Source organism: Thermobia domestica, unplaced genomic scaffold (genome assembly GCF_964235325.1).
Source record: "Thermobia domestica unplaced genomic scaffold, izTheDome1.hap1.1 HAP1_SCAFFOLD_160, whole genome shotgun sequence".
In the NCBI taxonomy this organism is placed as follows: domain Eukaryota; kingdom Metazoa; phylum Arthropoda; class Insecta; order Zygentoma; family Lepismatidae; genus Thermobia; species Thermobia domestica.
The window spans coordinates 389,185-408,044 of record NW_027655903.1 but is presented as its reverse complement, the minus strand read 5'-3'; the positions used below and the strand labels follow the sequence as shown (position 1 = coordinate 408,044).

Sequence of the window (18,860 nt, the reverse complement as noted above, 5' to 3'; positions counted from 1 at the left end):
ACGCCCAGGTTTGTTGTCGAGGAAAGTTTTGTTGTTGCATGACAATGTACGGCCACACACGCCTCATCACACTATTGAAACCATCAACAAGCTGAAATTTGAGTTATTGGAACACCCTACTTACATCCCAGACCTAGTTCCATCTGACTTTCAGTTGTTTGGGCCACTCAAGGATGCTTTGCGTGGTCGCCGATTTGCCTCAGATTTAGACGTGCAAAATGCGGTGCAAAAGTGGCTTTAGGACCAACCGAAAACCTTTTATTTGGAAAGAATACCTAAGCTCATTGACCGTTGGACCAAGTGCATTGATAAGGAGGGAGACTACGTAGAAAAATGATGTGCATAGTATAACTCTTTATGTAAATAAACTGTAGAATGAAAAACGCAGATAATTTTTGACTTACTCTCAATATATATATATATATATATATATATATATATATATATATATATATATATATATATATATATATATATATATATATATATATATATATATATATATAAGTTTGTCTTGTGCTTATTTAATAAAAGACATATTAATTTTTAAAACTGGAACTTAGTTCAGTATTTATGCACAGTCAATTAGTTATAATTTCGCCATTTTTCGTTAGCATTCACAGGAAGACCACAGATATTCAAGAAATTTGCAATTGTAACAATTACTTGAACATTTTCTGTTCATTACAAATTTTTAATCTTTTATTATGATTTAGGTGGGGGCGCCTAAATATTGTCGGCTTATACTTAAGAAATGTCTAGAACCAGCGCTGTTTTTATAGAAAATTTATAGTTCTATTTGTGCCGCCACTTGCTACAAATGTAGTTAAATTGTATGAGCGCATCACTTCAGCTGTGGCCGATATCGACCCTGACATGCTAGGAGGAGTTTGGCAGAAACTCAATTATAGACTAGATGTGTGTCGTGTAACTCGTGGATTTCATATTAAACATTTGTAATAATTATGTTTAAAAAAAAGTTTTTGAGTTGATCAATCAGTGTGTGTAATCTCAGGTTACATACGTGTTATTAAAAGCAAATAATAATAACTAGCTGAATCTGCGCTCTCTACACAGCGCATCATTCGCATATAAGCATAAACCTCCTTCTCATTCCTCACAACATATGTACATGTCCCTTTACAGACACAAGTGAAAGACGTCTTGATTTAAAAAAAAAAACGGCAAGGGGTACCATAAAGGGGAGATTTTTTCGATTATTTTTTCTCAATATCTCGCACCGTTTGCAAGATTTGAGCCTACTTCCGTTTGGAGTTTCTAATTCATGTATAACCAGTGTTTTCTTTCTTCTTGCATGCAGTATGTAATAAGCAAATACATTACATATGCAATTAATTATAATGTCAGTTATATATGGTGTTCATTGGGCAAAATACTCAAAAAATAAAGAGTTATCTTAAGACTCGAGAAATGGTTATCTTTCTTTTTCACTATTATTTTGCCATGGAACAAACGCCTGAGACATATACAACCCCAATATACAACATTGTGGTGTTGGAATGTATAACACATAGGATATGATGCCTTTTTTTAATGTCAACGCTTCCAACGTACCCTTAAAAAATGTAATAAAGAAATAATGGCCATGTTTTTTTTAAAAAAATATTCAATTAGAACTGGACAATCTACGCAAAATTTCCAATCGATCAGTGAAAACGTCATCTTTCTAGAGCCTGTAGTTTCCGAGATCTCATTGTCGAAAGGAAGGCCACAAACATATAAACATAGTTTAAAAGAACTCGGAAGATGGAAGCACAACTAACATGCATTGATTTTACAGAATGCTTATTAAAATACAAAGGCTTTGAACAATAATTTTATATCATAAACTTTATGAAAAAGATATAGTTAACTAATTTAGACTATTTAAAGTACAAATACTTAAAATGTTTGTCTCTTTTAACCCCTTCAGTGTGGGTGGCGAGTTAACTCGTGTCTTCAAGACGCACCTGCTGTGCGGATGGCGTATATATACGCTTTCATTTTGCTTTGGCTATTTTGTATTGCGTATGGCGAATATACTTGCTCATAGTATGAGTAATCTTTTCCCGACAATATTTAGCGAGTTTGCGCTCACCTAGGAACCCCAAGAGACCACACAAAAAAATTGGGCTTGATCTGTTGAGGCATTCCCAAATTTTGAGTAACCTAACCATATGATGATGATGATGATGATGATTATGATGATGATGATGATGATAACCACAAATACGACAATGACAAGTTATAGTAGCTAATTAGAAGCAACAAAGATCATAATGCCGAAAATTTCATTGTGATTGCTTGAGAGGTTCAAAACTTATTAAAAGGTAACAAATTTCCAGTTTTCAAAAAAAAACCTACACTTTTTACAGCGGTTCGCATCTGAAAATTACGCACTCAAGGGGTTAAACGTGAAATTACACATAACCGTAAATGAAAGATTTGAAAGCTAAAGTTATAGGTTGGAACTCAGACGCTTTTAATTGGTATTGTAGCATTTTAATATATAGATAATAACAGAAATCGGAACATTACCTAACTATAAGTCATATAGACCAGGACCGGTGGTAAAGTTCTGTAATCCGTCTCTTGAAGGCGAAATGGTGTGGTGGGGAATAGCTACACTTTCAGGGCTGGTGTTACATGATATACCTGACTCATAGAATCATCCCCGGTTGGTAGTTCCGAATCCATCCATGTTAATAAAATCAAACTCAATTTGATACCATTGTAAGCTCAGATAGTGTACGCTTCCTATAGGCGTGGTATTCGAGGAAAAGTAATACTATTGAAAACATGTTTGCATTGAAGTAAATAATTTCTACAATATATGAGTGTGTGTGATTTATTTTTTAAACTATGACCTAAATTTCACACACATACATACGTATATATGGGAAATTGTAAAAACACTTTCTTCCGGAGTTTCTTTTCTTTTCTTTATATATAACTAACTAACTAACTAACTAACTCTATGGCCTATGGAACCCGGAGGTTCAGTGCCGCGTTCACAAAAGCTCTCCACTGACTTCTATCCTTAGCTAATTGCATCCAGTTTCTACTTTGTATTCCTATCTCTGCGAGATCCATCTTAATATTGTCCTCCCATCTGCGCCTAGGTCTTCCTAATGGTCGTTTTCCTATGGGTCTACCAGTCAAGACTTTGAAAGCGTTTCTACTTTCTTCCATTCTAGCTACATGACCTGCCCACCTAAGCCTCCTAGACTTGACGACCCTAACAATGTTGGGTAAACCGTATAAACTATGTAGTTCCTCGTTATGAAGCTTCCGCCATTCCCCATTCTCGTTCCTCTTGGGTCCGAATATTCTTCTCAGGATCCTGTTCTCAAATATTTTCAGTCTATGTTCTTCCCTCAGAGTAAGCGACCATGTTTCGCAACCATACAGAACAACAGGCATGATTATCGTTTTATATATTTTAAGCTTCAAATTCCTCGACAGAATTCGCGACGACAAGAGATTTTGAACCGAATAGTAACACGAATTCCCTGCTTTTAGTCGACATTTAATTTCTTCGTGAATATGATTTTCGTCTGTTAATATTGATCCTAAATATTTGAAAGTATCCACTTTATCAAAAGTATTATTTAATATTTTAACGCCTCCACCATTTGCCGTATTACGGTCCCGACGCACTTCCATGTATCTAGTTTTCTCTGCATTTACTTCTAAACCCATGTCCCTGCAAGCGTTTAATAAGATCTCTGCATTTCTTTCTATTGTTCTCCTATCATCCCCTATTAAATTTACATCATCAGCATATGCCATAACCTGGTGAATGCCGTTCAACTCTAGGCCTTGGTTGCTATCTTTGATTTTCCTTATGGCGTATTCCAGCACAAAGTTAAATAATAATGGCGACAACGCATCTCCTTGTTTCAGGCCATTTTCGACGTGGAAGCTCGTGGACAAAAATTTTCCTACCCGGACTTTACTTTGGGATTCACTTAAACATATCTTAATTAATCTAATTAGCTTTCTCGGTATTCCAAGCTCTGTAAGAACGTTGTATAATGTTTCTCTCCTAACCGAGTCGTAAGCCTTTCTAAAATCAATAAATAGTTGATGTACCGGGGTATTGTATTCCCACTTCTTTTCGAGTATTTGGCGAATGGTAAATATTTGGTCGATAGTTGATCGATTTCGTCTAAATCCGCACTGATAATCTCCAATAATTTCATCTGCGTATGGGGTCAATCTTGCTAACAGAATATTTGAAAGGATTTTATAGGATGTTGACAGAAGAGAAATGCCTCGATAATTATTACAGTCAGTTTTGTCGCCTTTCTTGTGAATTGGAACAATGATTGACTCTTTCCACTCTTGTGGCAATTCTTCCTTGTTCCAGATAAGGAGAATGAGTTTGTGTATCTTGTTCCACAACTTTTCGCCTCCAGCTAAAATTAACTCAGCCGGAATTTCATCTACACCCGGAGATTTGTGTTTCTTTAATTTCTTTATAGCGGCTTCCACTTCTATTCGATTGGGTTCTGGAATATACGGTTCTGCGGTGTGTATCTCCTTTTCTCCACGCACATTAGTTTTTGGCTGCGTGTTCAGCAAATCGTCAAAGAAATCTTTCCATCTATTTAAGAGGCTATCCGTATCAGTGAGAACTGTTCCGTCAGATTTCTTTAATATATAAGCACGAGGTTGATAGCCTTTCTTAAATTCGCTGATCCCCTTATACATGTCCCGAATATTTTTATTTTTACTATTATCTTCAAGTTCCTTAATTTTAGCTTTCAAAAAATCCCGTTTCTTTGTTCTAAAAGTTTTGGAAGTTTCCCGCCTGATATCTGCGAAATTTTGTGTAGTTGTTTCATTCGGATTTTGTAGCCACCGTAATTTTGCCTGTTTTCTCTTCTCTACTAGTTTAATGCATTCTTGGTCGAACCATGGTTTGTTCCTACGTATTTCCGCGTGTCCCAATTTTTCTATTGCTGAACTTTTAATGCTATCTCTAATTTCAATCCAAGTATCCTCAACACTAGTGCACTCCGAGTCTTCTAAAACCGAGAATCTATTCGAAACTTCAATCTGGTATTCCTCTCTTACCTGGCTCTCTTCTAATTTCTTTAAATTAAATCTCTCCGTTTTCGGACATTGAGTATTACATTTATTCAACGGTAATCTCTCCCGTATTATCGCTGCTACCAGGTAGTGATCAGTGTCACAATCAGCCCCTCTAAACGACCGGACGTCAATTATGCTAGATTGTCTTCTTCTATCTACTAAAACGTGATCAATTTGATTATGTGTTTTTCCGTCTGGTGATGTCCAAGTGTATTTATGAACGTCGCGATGTGGGAATTTTGTACTCTTCACGATTAGGTTTTTGGATGTTGCAAAGTTCACGAGTCTAACACCGTTGTCATTACTTTCCTTATGCAAACTTTCGTTCCCTATAGTCGGTTTGAAAATATCCTCTCGTCCTACCTTCGCATTGAAATCCCCTAATAGAATCTTCATATGGTATCGCGGGAGTTGGTCAAATATCCGTTCAACTTCTTCGTAAAAACTATCTTTTATATCGTCACCCTTATCTTCAGTTGGAGCATGTACATTTAAAACAATAATATCACACCACCGTCCCTTAAGAGTAATAAAAGAAAGTCTGTCAGTAACAAATTCAACCCGTTTAATTGCTGGTAATATTCGTTTGTGAACGAAAAACCCTGTTCCTAACTGGTGATTTTTATTTCCTTCCCCGTAAAAGAACGTAAAATTTCCGGAATTCTCAGATCTTTCTTTATATATATATATATATATATTCTCTTCTAGTTTCACTTCTAGATATGTTTAATCTATGTAGGACTTTTTTAAAAGAGTCTGATGATAAATAAAATAATATTATAGTCTTTAAAATGTTTTTGTTTACATCCACACGCAGAAAACCATGAACTAAGGGAGAAAGGTGATACAGCTGTTTGATGTATTCTGTGAAAGTAATTTGAAACTAGTTACAGAAGAAGTGCTACATGCATGAAATAACTTTTCACTTATAATAATAATAATAATAATAATAATAATAATAATAATAATAATAATAATAATAATAATAATAAGAAGAAGAAGAAGAAGAAGAAGAAGAAGAAGAAGAATGTGTCAAGATATATATTATTGAAGATACAGAAATAACTTACACAATGCAGTTAATTGGTTCCGAGAAACATCTGCAGTATACAAAAACTAGACTATAAAAATATTAGGTTTAAGTGGGTGAATAACGGACACGAATGAGACATGAATTCTTGCCCGTTATTGAGAGGTATCCGTTACAGAGAGGTTACAGAAATTTAATTTCTTACAATGGTAATTTTATGCAGTAATATGCAGTAAATGCATTATATATGAGCGTAAATACGTAAAATTCAATATGAAAATACTCTATTTAGTACGTACTTGAATTACTGGGAAAGATGAAGGAGAAATTCATTTCTGTTAAATGATATTATTAGTGGGGGATGTGTTAATATATTTGTTCTTTGGCGGAATGGATGAAAATGCAAGTTATTGGGAACGCGTATGGTTATTGACCCAGCCCCAATCACAAAGAATATCCTCTTAGTGAAAGTGAAAAGGAAGCTGGGAAAACTCCAACCCAGAGTTGTTCCAGTGTCATAAGTGAAAGAAAATGTTGCTTTTCCAAAACAGTAATAGAGAAAATATTGCTCGTTGAAAATGTTATTCTAAAACAAACAATGTTTTATTATCTATAAAATTGTCGGGAAAGATGCAAGGCCCAGATGGAAAAGGACTAAATTTTTTAGGGAAGGGAAGCTCTTTTGCATAGAATTCTTGGTCATCCGATTGACCCTGTATGTGAGTGTTATTGCTTATTGAAGGTTTTCTAGGATTTCCACCAGAAAATAGTTTATTGCGGGCATAAACAAAGAAGAATTTCAAGTTCAGCTTGAAGCTGTTCTGTTTAATGGTTCACCAGGTCTACACTAACGATAGATACACTTGTGGAGAAAAGATTTCTGCCTCCTGTAATACACCACAGAACCGAGAATAATTTCTGTCCGTTATGAAGACGTTATTGAAACGTTTGGAAGGAAAAAGGACTGTCCGCGTCCGTATCTGAGAGTGTCCGTAAAAGGGAGGGTTTTGTTCCGTAAGAGAATATAGATTTTTGCCGGGACAAAAAAAAAAAAAAAATGTCCATATTATAGAAGTGTCCGTTAAGGGAGGTTTTACTGTACTTCCGTCTAGGACCTAATTACTTCCATGCTTGTCTGTTATAATGAAGTTATTGAATAACTGCATAAATATGATACAAAGTTTCAGGTATTTGACGGAAAAAAATAAAAAAAGTACATAAATAAAAATTTTAAAAAATTGTAAATAATTTTAGCCTATAGTGTACAGCGAAACGAATACTTGGGGCGGAGCAACTAGTAATACTAATGATAGTAAAACTTAGTTAGACAGAAAGAAAAGTTGTAAAATACGCATTAAGAATGTTTATTTTTGTAAATTAGATTCTATTAAGTAGCACACGTAAGTTTGCTCCTTTCATTAGCTACGGCTTTCCATGTATAATAATTAACTGCTGAGTGTACTATAATTTTAAGCACGCAAACTTCAGATGGGCTCTGCAAGAGCAAGTTCCTTCCTTCCTTTTCTACCCACATAAGGGTGTTGGCTAGTTATGTGTTGAATATTATTAACTGTTTTAAACTTGAGAACAGACAGAGAAGAACGTGAGTTCTAATTTTGACAGCACCGCAGAAAGTTTCTACGGGATAATAATTCCTCTATTTTTTTAATATATTTTTTAATTTAAACACTTCAGTTTACTTCATTAGACGCTTTCTTCGTTTAACTTTGTTATTTAGTTTTATTCACTCACTTTACTTTTTGACTCACTTTTGTTTGACGGTGTTGTGTGTACTTACGCTCTTGTTAAGCTTACTTTTTCCATTTCTTTCTTCTTTATCATTATGTCTTTCATTCTTTTTCTCTTCGTTAAAAAAAAAAATAATTAAGGAATTTGCTTTACCAAAACTCCTGTACATTTACTACTGTGTCCGTCCGTCTGGGCAGAGATCGAGTGGGTCAGGAGGTCGTGGATCAAGTAGGTCAAGATTTGTGAGTGGGTCGTGGATCAACAAGACATGACCCACTGCGACTCACCACCTACCGTGACCCACCGACCCACCCTCACTCTCCGACCCGCTCTGCTCAGTGCATTGTAAAGAGCATCTTCTGAACCCTGGTGAGTTTGTCTACATTTTACTTTCAACGCTTCCATTTTTCTTCATTTCTCATTTGTTTTTATCCACTTACCTGAAATGAGTATATCTAAGTAGAAAAAAAGAACTTGATCCACTTTTGGATATTGATATTTGTGATTGTAATAATAGCAATAAGACTTATTACTTGATTTTCCAGACACAATCGAATTTTACACTTTTTTTCCCCTCTACGTTGGTCTACTTTATCTTGATTTGAGACCTTCAAATTTCATCCTATTTTCTACTGAAAAGTATCTGTAATTCAACAAGGAAATAATTCTATATGATAATTAAATAGAAATTCATCGTCATATAGCCAATGACAAACATTTTATCATTTTATATCGTAAAAGTCAGATTTACTGTTATTGTAACAGAGCGGTGCTTGAGCGATTGACCATAGAAATTCAACTTCCGATTACTGATAATTTCACAGCCTTGTTTTGTTACAAGTACGAACTCTTTAGTCAGTGGATAGGGGGGCGTGGATTATAGGTCAGAATTGATGATGATGGGTTTTGGTGTGTAGTAGTAATATAAAACTGTCCTTTTGAGGAAAAAAATGCCCCCAAAATGTCTGTCTCTCTGCCCTCTCCCAAGAAACTATACAGGTGGCATCATCACTGTTCGCGAGTTTAAACTGAGGGTGGGCAAAACTGATTTGTAACAAACCGAAAGCCGAAAACCTGACATTTCGGTTTTCTCCAAAACCAGCTGTTTCCACTGAAACCAGTCTCTGTTTTCATCAAAACCCATTCAATTTTACACCAAAACAGTTTTATCTACAAGAGTTTTGGATTTTTACTGAAAGCAGTGCGATTTTCGCCTAAACCAGTATCTGTTTGTTCTTCTTGTAACACTCATTTCCAAGGAAGTTAATGCAAAAAGCTTTTGATAGAAAAACGGAACCTGTTTTAAAACTAAAACTGATTTGATAGAGAAACACAAACCGGTTTTTGATAGAACTCGGAACTGGTTTTGGAAAATCTGTTTTTTGAAAACATTGAAAAAACAATTTCGTTTTTTTTTTTTTTTTTTTTTTAAGAAAACTCGTTTTCTGTGCCTGCCACCGGTTCAGGTATTTCTGGTAGCCTACGCCTTCCGCCTTCACACACATATTCGGGTTTAGCCCGATCACCAACCCTGGACTTCTCACATCGGAAGAGGGGGCATGATGGAAAATAATTTAATATACTAGGGTTGAAAACTATTGCAAAAAAATATTGGTAATGCACATTGAGCACGATCCGAGTTTCGATAAAAAAAAAAAAAAATCTTCCGGGCCATCTTCTAGGTAAGTGTGATAAAAGTGTGGTAATTGTTTAGTTTACACAATGTTTTGCTTGAAACAACTAAAAAACAAGAAACAATAAGGAAAATGTACGAAACAGAACATAAACATAATGACAAAAGCTAGTAGTGTTTGTGCATAAGAAAGAAAAGAAAAGAGTGTACTTAGACACACATATGCTCCAGATGTAACGCGTCATGCACGCGCGAAGATCTAAACAAGGAACTCAATTATAGGCAGGTAACGTCTTACTTACACGCTGTATTCTTTTTCGTTTCCGTACAGTTCTGTCAGTTTCTTTTAAAGCGTAAAAAAAAAAAAAAAAAAAAAAAAAAAAACTTCATATGTGTTTCATGTAATAACGCTTCTTCTACGGTAAAAGTCTGCAAACAAGTCTGCTGAGAAAACTTAATACATGGAAGTTCATCGGGGTCGTAATACGGCAAAATTTGGATGTGTTAAAATATCAAATAATGCTCTTGATAAAGTGGGTACTTTCAAATATCTTAGGATCAATATTAACAGGCGAAAACTATATTCACGAAGAAATTAAATGTCGACTAAAACCAGGGAATTCGTGTCGTTACAACTTTAGAGTAGTGGTGTACCCCCTTCGCGCAGTCAGCGTGGAGTGGGATCCCTTCTCTACGTCGCACTTCACGATTTGGGAGCCCCCTGATGGCTTGAGTTTCCCCGCAATGCAGGATCTGTGGGGCCCTTATTTTCGCCCCTGTTTTAGAGGCACCTAAAAAGTAATGTTGCCCTCGAGAACGAGACGACACGAGAATTGTAATGTTTCTCGTCTTGTCTCGATTTCAAAATTTACTTCCGTGCCGACTCTCGTTTCGTTTCCGAGAATAGACGAGAAATTTCTCATCTCGTGGGAAACACTAGTTATCAATCTACAATTTTGAGATATTTTCACCTAAGTACATATTTTGTATGTATGCATAGTTATACAGAGTATACACAGACTTTCGATTGCCAAAGGCGGATGGATTACTGATTTTTTTTTTTTTTTTTTTTTTTTGAAATCTGGGAAATTTTTAAAAATTATTTTCTCCAAATTGTTTGATGGCCTCGGCTTAGCGCCGACAATATATAGCGATTTCGATATGTAATTCGTTGATTTTTATTCAAAGCTGCGTTACCATTATGAACAGATTATATTTTATGTGTACTCATTCGCACAACAGCTCTTGAAAAGCTACAGGCGGCCACATATAGCATGTTCAACTGGGTGATTGGAGTAAATGGAAGCTATACGAGTAACAGCGCTGTAGCTATTTTGAGGGTATCTGAGAATTGTTTCGGACATCTTGATTGGCTAATAGTTTGTTTCAGCGTTCTTCATAGGCGGCATTATATTCTCGATTATAAAATGGGTTGGCATTACTCGCACAACTTCCATTTGCTTTGTGAGTGACATGTAATTAGCGCTTCGGACCTCAGTGCTTTTACTGTACATATATCCGATTTTGTTAACTTGGAGTTCAATATTCTCTTTCAGGACCAAAAACTAACTAAACTAACTCTATGGCCTATGGAACCCGGAGATTCAATGCCACGTTCACAAAAGCTCTCCATTGACTTCTATTCTTAGCCAACTGGATTCAGTTTCTACACTGTATTTCTATTTCTGTGAGATATATCTTAATGTTGTTCTCCCATCTGCGCCCAGGTCTTCTTAATGATCGTTTACCGCTTAAATTTCCAGTTAAAACTTTGAAAGCGTTCCTACTTTCTTCCAGCCTGGGTAACAAGACCTGCTCTCCTGAGTCTCCTAGACTTAATTACCCTAAGAAAGATTGCTTGGTGAACCTGATAAACTGTGCAGTTCCTCTTTATGAAGTTTCCACCATTCCACGTCCCCCTCCCTCTTGGGTCCGAATATTCGTCTCAGGATATTGTTCTCAAATACTTCCAGTCTACGTTCTTCACTCAGGGTAAGCGACCATGTTTCGCAACCATACAGGACAACAAGCATGATTGCTACATGAAATATTAATTTACAGTTTCATTGGAATTCGAGCCACATGAGCTTCTACTAGGAATCCAATATGGATCTTTGTCATAAGTAAAGAATACCCTTACCATTTAGCCACAAAGAGCGCTTCTAATTCAATCAAAATCAACAAAATCAACATTCAATCAAGAGTTCCCTCGTGGCTAAGCGGTTAGCGTACGCGCCTTTGGCGTAGGAGACCCAGGTTCGATTCCCGACAAGAGCTCATGTAGTTCGGGTTCCACGTTAATCCGTAGGTCCACGTCTCATGTAGCCTGCCTGCTGAACGGGACGTTAAACTCAAATCCAAGTCTCATGATACTCCTTGATTTGCACACTAACTACTCGACTGTATACAATGTGTACAACAAATTCTAAACGACTAAACGGAACACAATCAGAATAGATTAGTTGATTCACCTACCTTTTTCTTCTTATTGGATTTTGCTTCAAATCTTTTCTCTTGTGATTTTATGGTAGAGTCCATAATTTCTGTCGAAACTACTCAAGACATAGTAAAGCACTACTTCCGGCATTATTCTCTATTAAAACACTTAGCCACACATGTGGAAGTAATCGATTTTTATATACAAGAGAATATTGTGTCCATATGGGGGGCGTACAATGTCCTTGAGTGTCAACGTATTGAACAGGAAAACAAGGGCGCATGCTTACGTTTGAAAGGAAAATTTTATGCACAGGAATGCAGTGCATATGATAGTAAATTGATCTGTTGAAATTTATATCCCTCATTAGACAGATATAATTTGACATTTAAGTGCTGCAGTAAGATCATATTCTTATGTGTATGGTTCATGTTCATCTTCAGATTAATTACATTAGTTTATGGTTTGTCGTGTCTTTTCTCACAGACAAATTTTGTATATACGAGAGTCATTTCGAAAGTAGTACGTTGGAAATATATACGATTGGGCTGAAAGTGCTCACAAACATGAGGATATCTTGTACGTAGTTAGGGTAGTAGTATGTGTAAATAAGATATAGATTATGGTATAGAATTATGATGGATATTTCAAGTTGAGCTTATGATATGAGTTATAAGAATATATTGGAGTACAGAATATGGGTTCTAGCAGTGGAAATATAAAGAGGATTTGTGATAGTTAAAGAGTGCATTGGGCACAGATTAAGAATAAAGATTTATTGAAAACACAAGTATAAGATTTTGATTAGCTGAGAATTTGACATAGTAAATAACTGATTTAGCTCCCATAACATTTTTAGTTATCAAACAGTCAAATTCAAACTTAGTATAGCTTAGCTATTTTAGTTTTACAATATTTTCAGCTACGTTATTTTTTCTTGTCTTAACCCGAAATGTCCAACAAACTAAGTGGCGAAAATTGTTTTACGAAAGAAAAGTGTCAATATGGTGTAGTTGTTAGTGCAGCTAGGTAACTTGGTGTGAATAGAGCTAGATGCGCAATGGTCAATAGTCACTTGGGTCCTCTAAGCCAATGAGATCTGCTAAACTGGTTTCGTTCAGGTTTTTTTTTTTTTTTTTTTTTTTCATTTTGAGCTGCTAACTACAAACAGCAAATTTCAAGTAGTAAGTAAGAATGACCTGTTCGTGTTTTTTCTATATCGAAACTACAAAATTGATACGGAATGCCCCGAAAACGAAGTTGTCAAATATTATTACTAAAAGAGCTGGAAAACATGTGGCATTGGTGTTCTCACTAAATTTCAATTCTCTGTAAACTTTTCCAATCTGGTTTAGTTCTCCCAAGTATTCAAATGTTAAATGCGTGGTTTCATGTTCGATTCCCATTGAAAGCACATAATTATCGATGTTAATTCAGCATCAGACAGTGTTATCAACGAGACAGTGTTATCTCGTTTAATAAATTTATGTTCAAGATTTATGCCTTTTTATAAAAAATCATCTAAAGTTATCAGAATCGTTCTGCATCACTTATGGTCCCATAAGGGTGTGATATAAGAACATTTAGGCGTGAACCAAATTTATTGGAGTGGATTCTTTAATGGCTTGCATATCTTTAAACATTAATAAATGCTCTTCACTGTATGCGTACGATCACTTAATAAATTTATAGTTTTTATACTATGAATCATGAATTGAGACAAGAATTGTCATGTTTCTAGCTTCGTCTACAATTTTAAAATGTGCATATCGTCTCGATTCCTTCTCGTGAGCAACAAGCAGCAATAGAGATAAAACGGAGAAATAGTGGACTCTAGTAGTAGCGATGCCCATTTTGACCTAATCTGAATAAGCCCCACACTTGCATCATCATTTCGAAATTCACTGCACACCACAGTGACATCAGTTCAACATCATGCTCACGCCATCTCACACTTTTTAACAGCAATCCAACATCCATGCGTCACATCAGTCTCACATCACGGTCACTCAAGCTCACGCTCGCAACATCAATTAAGACATTGTGTTCAGGCTTTGTGCTCACTGAACCTTAGACTCACATAACCGATTTGACATCATGTTCATGTCAAAATCACACAATGTTCATTTGACCAAAAGCTCATATCTTTGTTCGACATCACTCTCACTCAATCTTACGTTCACATCATCAACACGAATCACTCTTCCGTTACTTGTTCGACATCACCCTCACTTTAAATTCACGTTTACTCAACATTACATTATCGTTACAAACTCGCCCTGAGTTCCGAACTTTTGAGACCCGACATTATAAATTGTAGGTATATTTATTTCAAGGACACACAAGTCCAGAAATATTGTGAGTTAATCCTCTGACCACACGTCACCTCGTTAAATAGCTCTAAATGGCTCGAAAACGTATTAATGTGCATATTTAATGGATGGTACTAGAACACAAGACTTCTGAGCTAGCGTGAAAAGGTTGGTTGACGAAGATAAGACAGAGAAGATTTGTTTTTACGGGCCAGGGACCATGCAATAATGACAGATCACATATAATTAATAATAATAATAATATACTGTATAAACATTTTAAAAGCTTTCGACTCTCTAAATCACAAAAATCTTATTAGTGAGTAACCAAATATTGTCTCCACTGTATTTGCTAGTTCGAACACTACTTATTGAATAGAACATATAGTTAAAATTGAACCTATACGTTCTATTACAGGTGATGTAGGAAATGGAATACCACAAGGGTCATCCTTAGGACCTCTTTTATTTTCTATATTTATAAATAATCTCCCAGACAAATTAAAACATGTTGTATGCTTATGATTAAAATTGCTTAGGGTACTCAACAACAAATATCATAACTACTTGCTACAGCAAGATTTGGATACGATAAATACATGGTGTAAAAGCAATTTACTTCAAATCGATACTATGAAAACAAAATTTGATATGAGGCGCCTAGTATCAAACTCCGCCACATCCATTTCGTTTAGCTTCGAGTAATCTCGCAAAACGTGCAGTGAAGCTCCATATACATGCGTACAAAGTCCCATATTTGAGCTAGTTTTTTTAGTATGAAATATTTAGCTTTTAAACAAAATTCTGTTTTCATGGAATTCCTTTAGATCAAACATATAACAAGCGATATATAATTCAATCTCGGTAAAAAAAAAAAAAAAAAAAAAGATGGATTTGCCGGTTTTTGATTTTAGGCGCCTCATATAGACACAATATCATGTTAGTAAACATGAAGTTAGTGGTGTACAAATAGAACAAACACACATTGTTGGAAATCTGGGAATCATATTTGATAGACAGTTAAAATGTTGTCACCATATACTGTAAATCCTATTACATAAGGAGTTAGAAGAACAATAGATTTTATTTTTAAACAATGTCCCGCTTTTCAAAATAATAGAATCTTATGTGCATTTATACAAATTACCTGTCCTAAACTAGAATTTTGATCTGTAATATGTAACAGTATTCCTAAAACTTTGACTATCAGAATTGAATCTACAGTATACAAAAATGTTTATTACATTATTGCGTTTTAAAATGAAAAATAACTACTATTTTAATACTTATAAGGACAGGTAAAACTATTAGCGTTTAGAAGAATTTACAAACAAAAGAAAAGTTTATGATAGGGTTTTCAGAGCAAAGACACTTGAAAATATGTATTACAGTGAATATTGTTTACATAACATTGGCTTCAAAGTTCCAAACCATAGTGTAAAAAGTAGTAAAATTTTAGCCCCGCTACACTGGAAATGTGAATATTTTAAGAGGTTAACTCATTGTTTTTACGTGATTTGACTGATTGTTTTAGTGTATTGCCTAGCAACATTCCACAATATATAATTTTAAAACTTCTTTAGAGATGGCGCTGTAAACACTAAGTATTGGGGAGCTATGCTCTCGTTTTTTATTCTATTTTTACTATTTACAATTCATTACTTTGGACAATTTTATTATTTGTTACAATTTTCATATACTATATTTCATTTTCAATATGTTCATGCGCCGCTTATCCTTCTGTATTATTACATTAATAGTGTGATAAACAATTTTATTTAAAACAGGCAAATTCGGCCATATTGGCTCGTGCCATTTTAGTACATTTACTTATTTCAAACAATTTATAATTAAAACAAATATAGTGACGTAGACCACAAGGCCCTAAGGCTGGGACTTCCTTTATAAATCTCCCGTAAGGGAGGTAACTGATAGAAAGAAAGACAAAAGAAAAACTTCTTTCAGTTTATTCTTTATTTGTTTGTTCGTTTATAAGAATATTGATTCTAAAAAGTTTGAATGTTGTAAACAACGCGACATGGAACTAAAAGCTGCTGCTTTAGCTGACCCTCATTTTCCATTATATATTGTTAGTTTCCTCTTTTTTCACGTACCAAAGCGCTTACCTCTGGTGCGTGGGGTTCCCGGTTCAATTCCCGACCAAGTAAGCTCGTGGTGGACAACATCGTGCCCATGAGTTTTCTCGGGGTACTCCCGTTTCCTTCCACATTCAAATTTCATTAATTCTTCCATTATCACCCACTTGCCTTAATCATCGTCTCCCTTGGCCTAAAAGGCAGAAGTGTGGGACGTTAAACTCAAATATTTCATTTAATTGTTTTTGTATATGTTTATATTACGATACCATACAATTACAAAAGGCTGTATTTTTGCTGAAAGTTTGCAGCACTGTAGTAAATATTATTATTATTAGTAGTAGTATAAGTAGTATAATAATACTATATCTAGATGTAAATCAAGTGTGTCTTAATAATCTGACGGCCATCTTTAGTAAGTACAGATTACTGGAAGAGTTATTCTCCAAGAAAAACCTCCTGGTCACATGATATGTGTCCAAAATTGCTGATTTTATAATTTTGATAAAAGACATTTTTCCTTCATCTGTTGTAAATGTGTCACTATGCTTTTAGGGATATTAGCTGTGGCTGAGACAATGGCGTTATTGAAACTTTCTGACATTTCCATATCTTTTTCTTATATTTTGACTGCCAGGTTTTTATGTACTTTCTAATTTTTGGTTTATGGTCTTTACTCATGATCTACGAGTGTATATATATATAGTATGGCGTTAAATTTGTTGTACAAAAGCAGAGGAGTGATTCCTGAGAATAAAACAAACAAAAAAAGTTCCAATAAACATAGGTCGAAAACCTCATAGTTTACGTGTTATAGGCTGCCGAAAACATGAAAAAATGAATTTTAAAAGTTCATAGCTCCAAAAGTATGGGACCTACTGTAGTCGGGTCAAGACTTCACTTAGGAACTAGTATGTGCTCTATCCAAAAATACATGTTTTAGAATTCTAAGGTACTCACGCAACAACTTTTATGAAGGTAGTTAGAGAGTACTTTATATCATAGGCCCGTAGTCAAAGTCCCTCTATAAAAATTGTCGTGGAAGCACCTCAGGATTCTGAAACACGCATTTTTGGATAGGGCACATACTAGTTCCTAAGTAAGTATTGACCCGACTACGGTAAGTTCCATAGTTTTGGAGCTATGGACCTTTAGAATTCATTTTTTCATGTTTTTGGCAGCCTATAACACGTAAACGATGGTGTTTTCGCCCCATGTTTATTGGAACTTTTTTTGTTTGTTTTACTCTCAGGAATCAATCCTCTGCTTTTGTACAACGAATTTAGCGCCATACTGTACATATATATAAATGAGAGTCACTATATTTGTATCATACATCGTAGAAACTTCGTAGAGTGCGGACACGTACTTCTCACGGTCCTGAAATGGAAAGCAAGAACATTCCATTAATACGATTAACTGATCCCAAAACAGGACGCACCGCACGATTTAATTGTACCAAACGATCCAACTCTCCTGAATACTCAAGAACTAATGAACCATAAACATAATTGTGAATGGTGTAAAGAACCACATACTCAGCTTCATTATAAAGCCTGTTATGGGCAACCAGAAACTCTTCCGATACGATCTGTTACCGATGTTACAACCGAAAATACACCGTTAAAAGTCCAAGCTGAAGGTACTGGCGCTTTTCAGGGTCAGGAAAATCATGAAGAACGTCCTTTCAAAATACCCAAACGTACTGTTAAACCACAACCAACTACACCACCGGAAGTGCCAACGACCAATGGTTTCACACCCATCGCTGTTCTTGATACTTTAGATGAGTTACAAGCTGGAAACATAGATAATTCACCCGAAGATAATGCAAATCAGGATCACAGTGAAAAAGCTAGCAGTACAAGATCTCCATCTGGAATTAGCAGATACATTAAATCTCTCACCATTTATGATTACCCCGCCGGAAAAGGCTATAAATTAACACATGGAGCAGCTACAATGTGCAAAGATATACCTTATTGTACAGTCTATCAGACCCACATTTCATATAAATGTCATTCACAGGACGATTATCAGGCTCTAATTGTATTCTGCATATAATTCAAACATCAGTATGCTTTGGAAATGGCCAAACAGGAACCAATACTTAAGGTAGTCATTCGACAGCTACCGATTGACACACTGACTGAAAATATTAAAACAGATTTGTTAAATCGAGGGTATCTTGTGCTCTCAGTCCACCAAATGAGAGGCAGGGGAGGGGAGTTATTCCCATTATTTCTCGTCACCTTAATGAAGACAAAAGATGCTCCTGATATCCTCACACACGACTTTCTCGAGTTTTATAAAGTGAAGATAGAACCTTACAAAGCAAGATCTTATGTTGCAATGTTACAGATGTCAGAGGTTGGGTCATATACAGTGCACAACCTTCTTATGCACAATCCAGATACCTCAAGTGTGCCGGCAACCATGCCTCATACCAATGTTCTAGAAACGCCAATGAAATCTCAGTGACTGGCATCAATTGTAGAGGAGG

At 35.5% G+C, this 18,860-nt stretch overlaps 1 protein-coding gene across 1 annotated transcript in view; it reads right to left on the bottom strand.

Annotated features, from left to right (window-relative positions):
• The window catches only part of LOC145676478 (uncharacterized), a gene marked incomplete at its 3' end in the record, with an annotated part of 259,061 nt that overhangs the window by 65,942 nt on the left and 174,259 nt on the right, over positions 1 to 18,860 (bottom strand). The window lies entirely within an intron of this gene.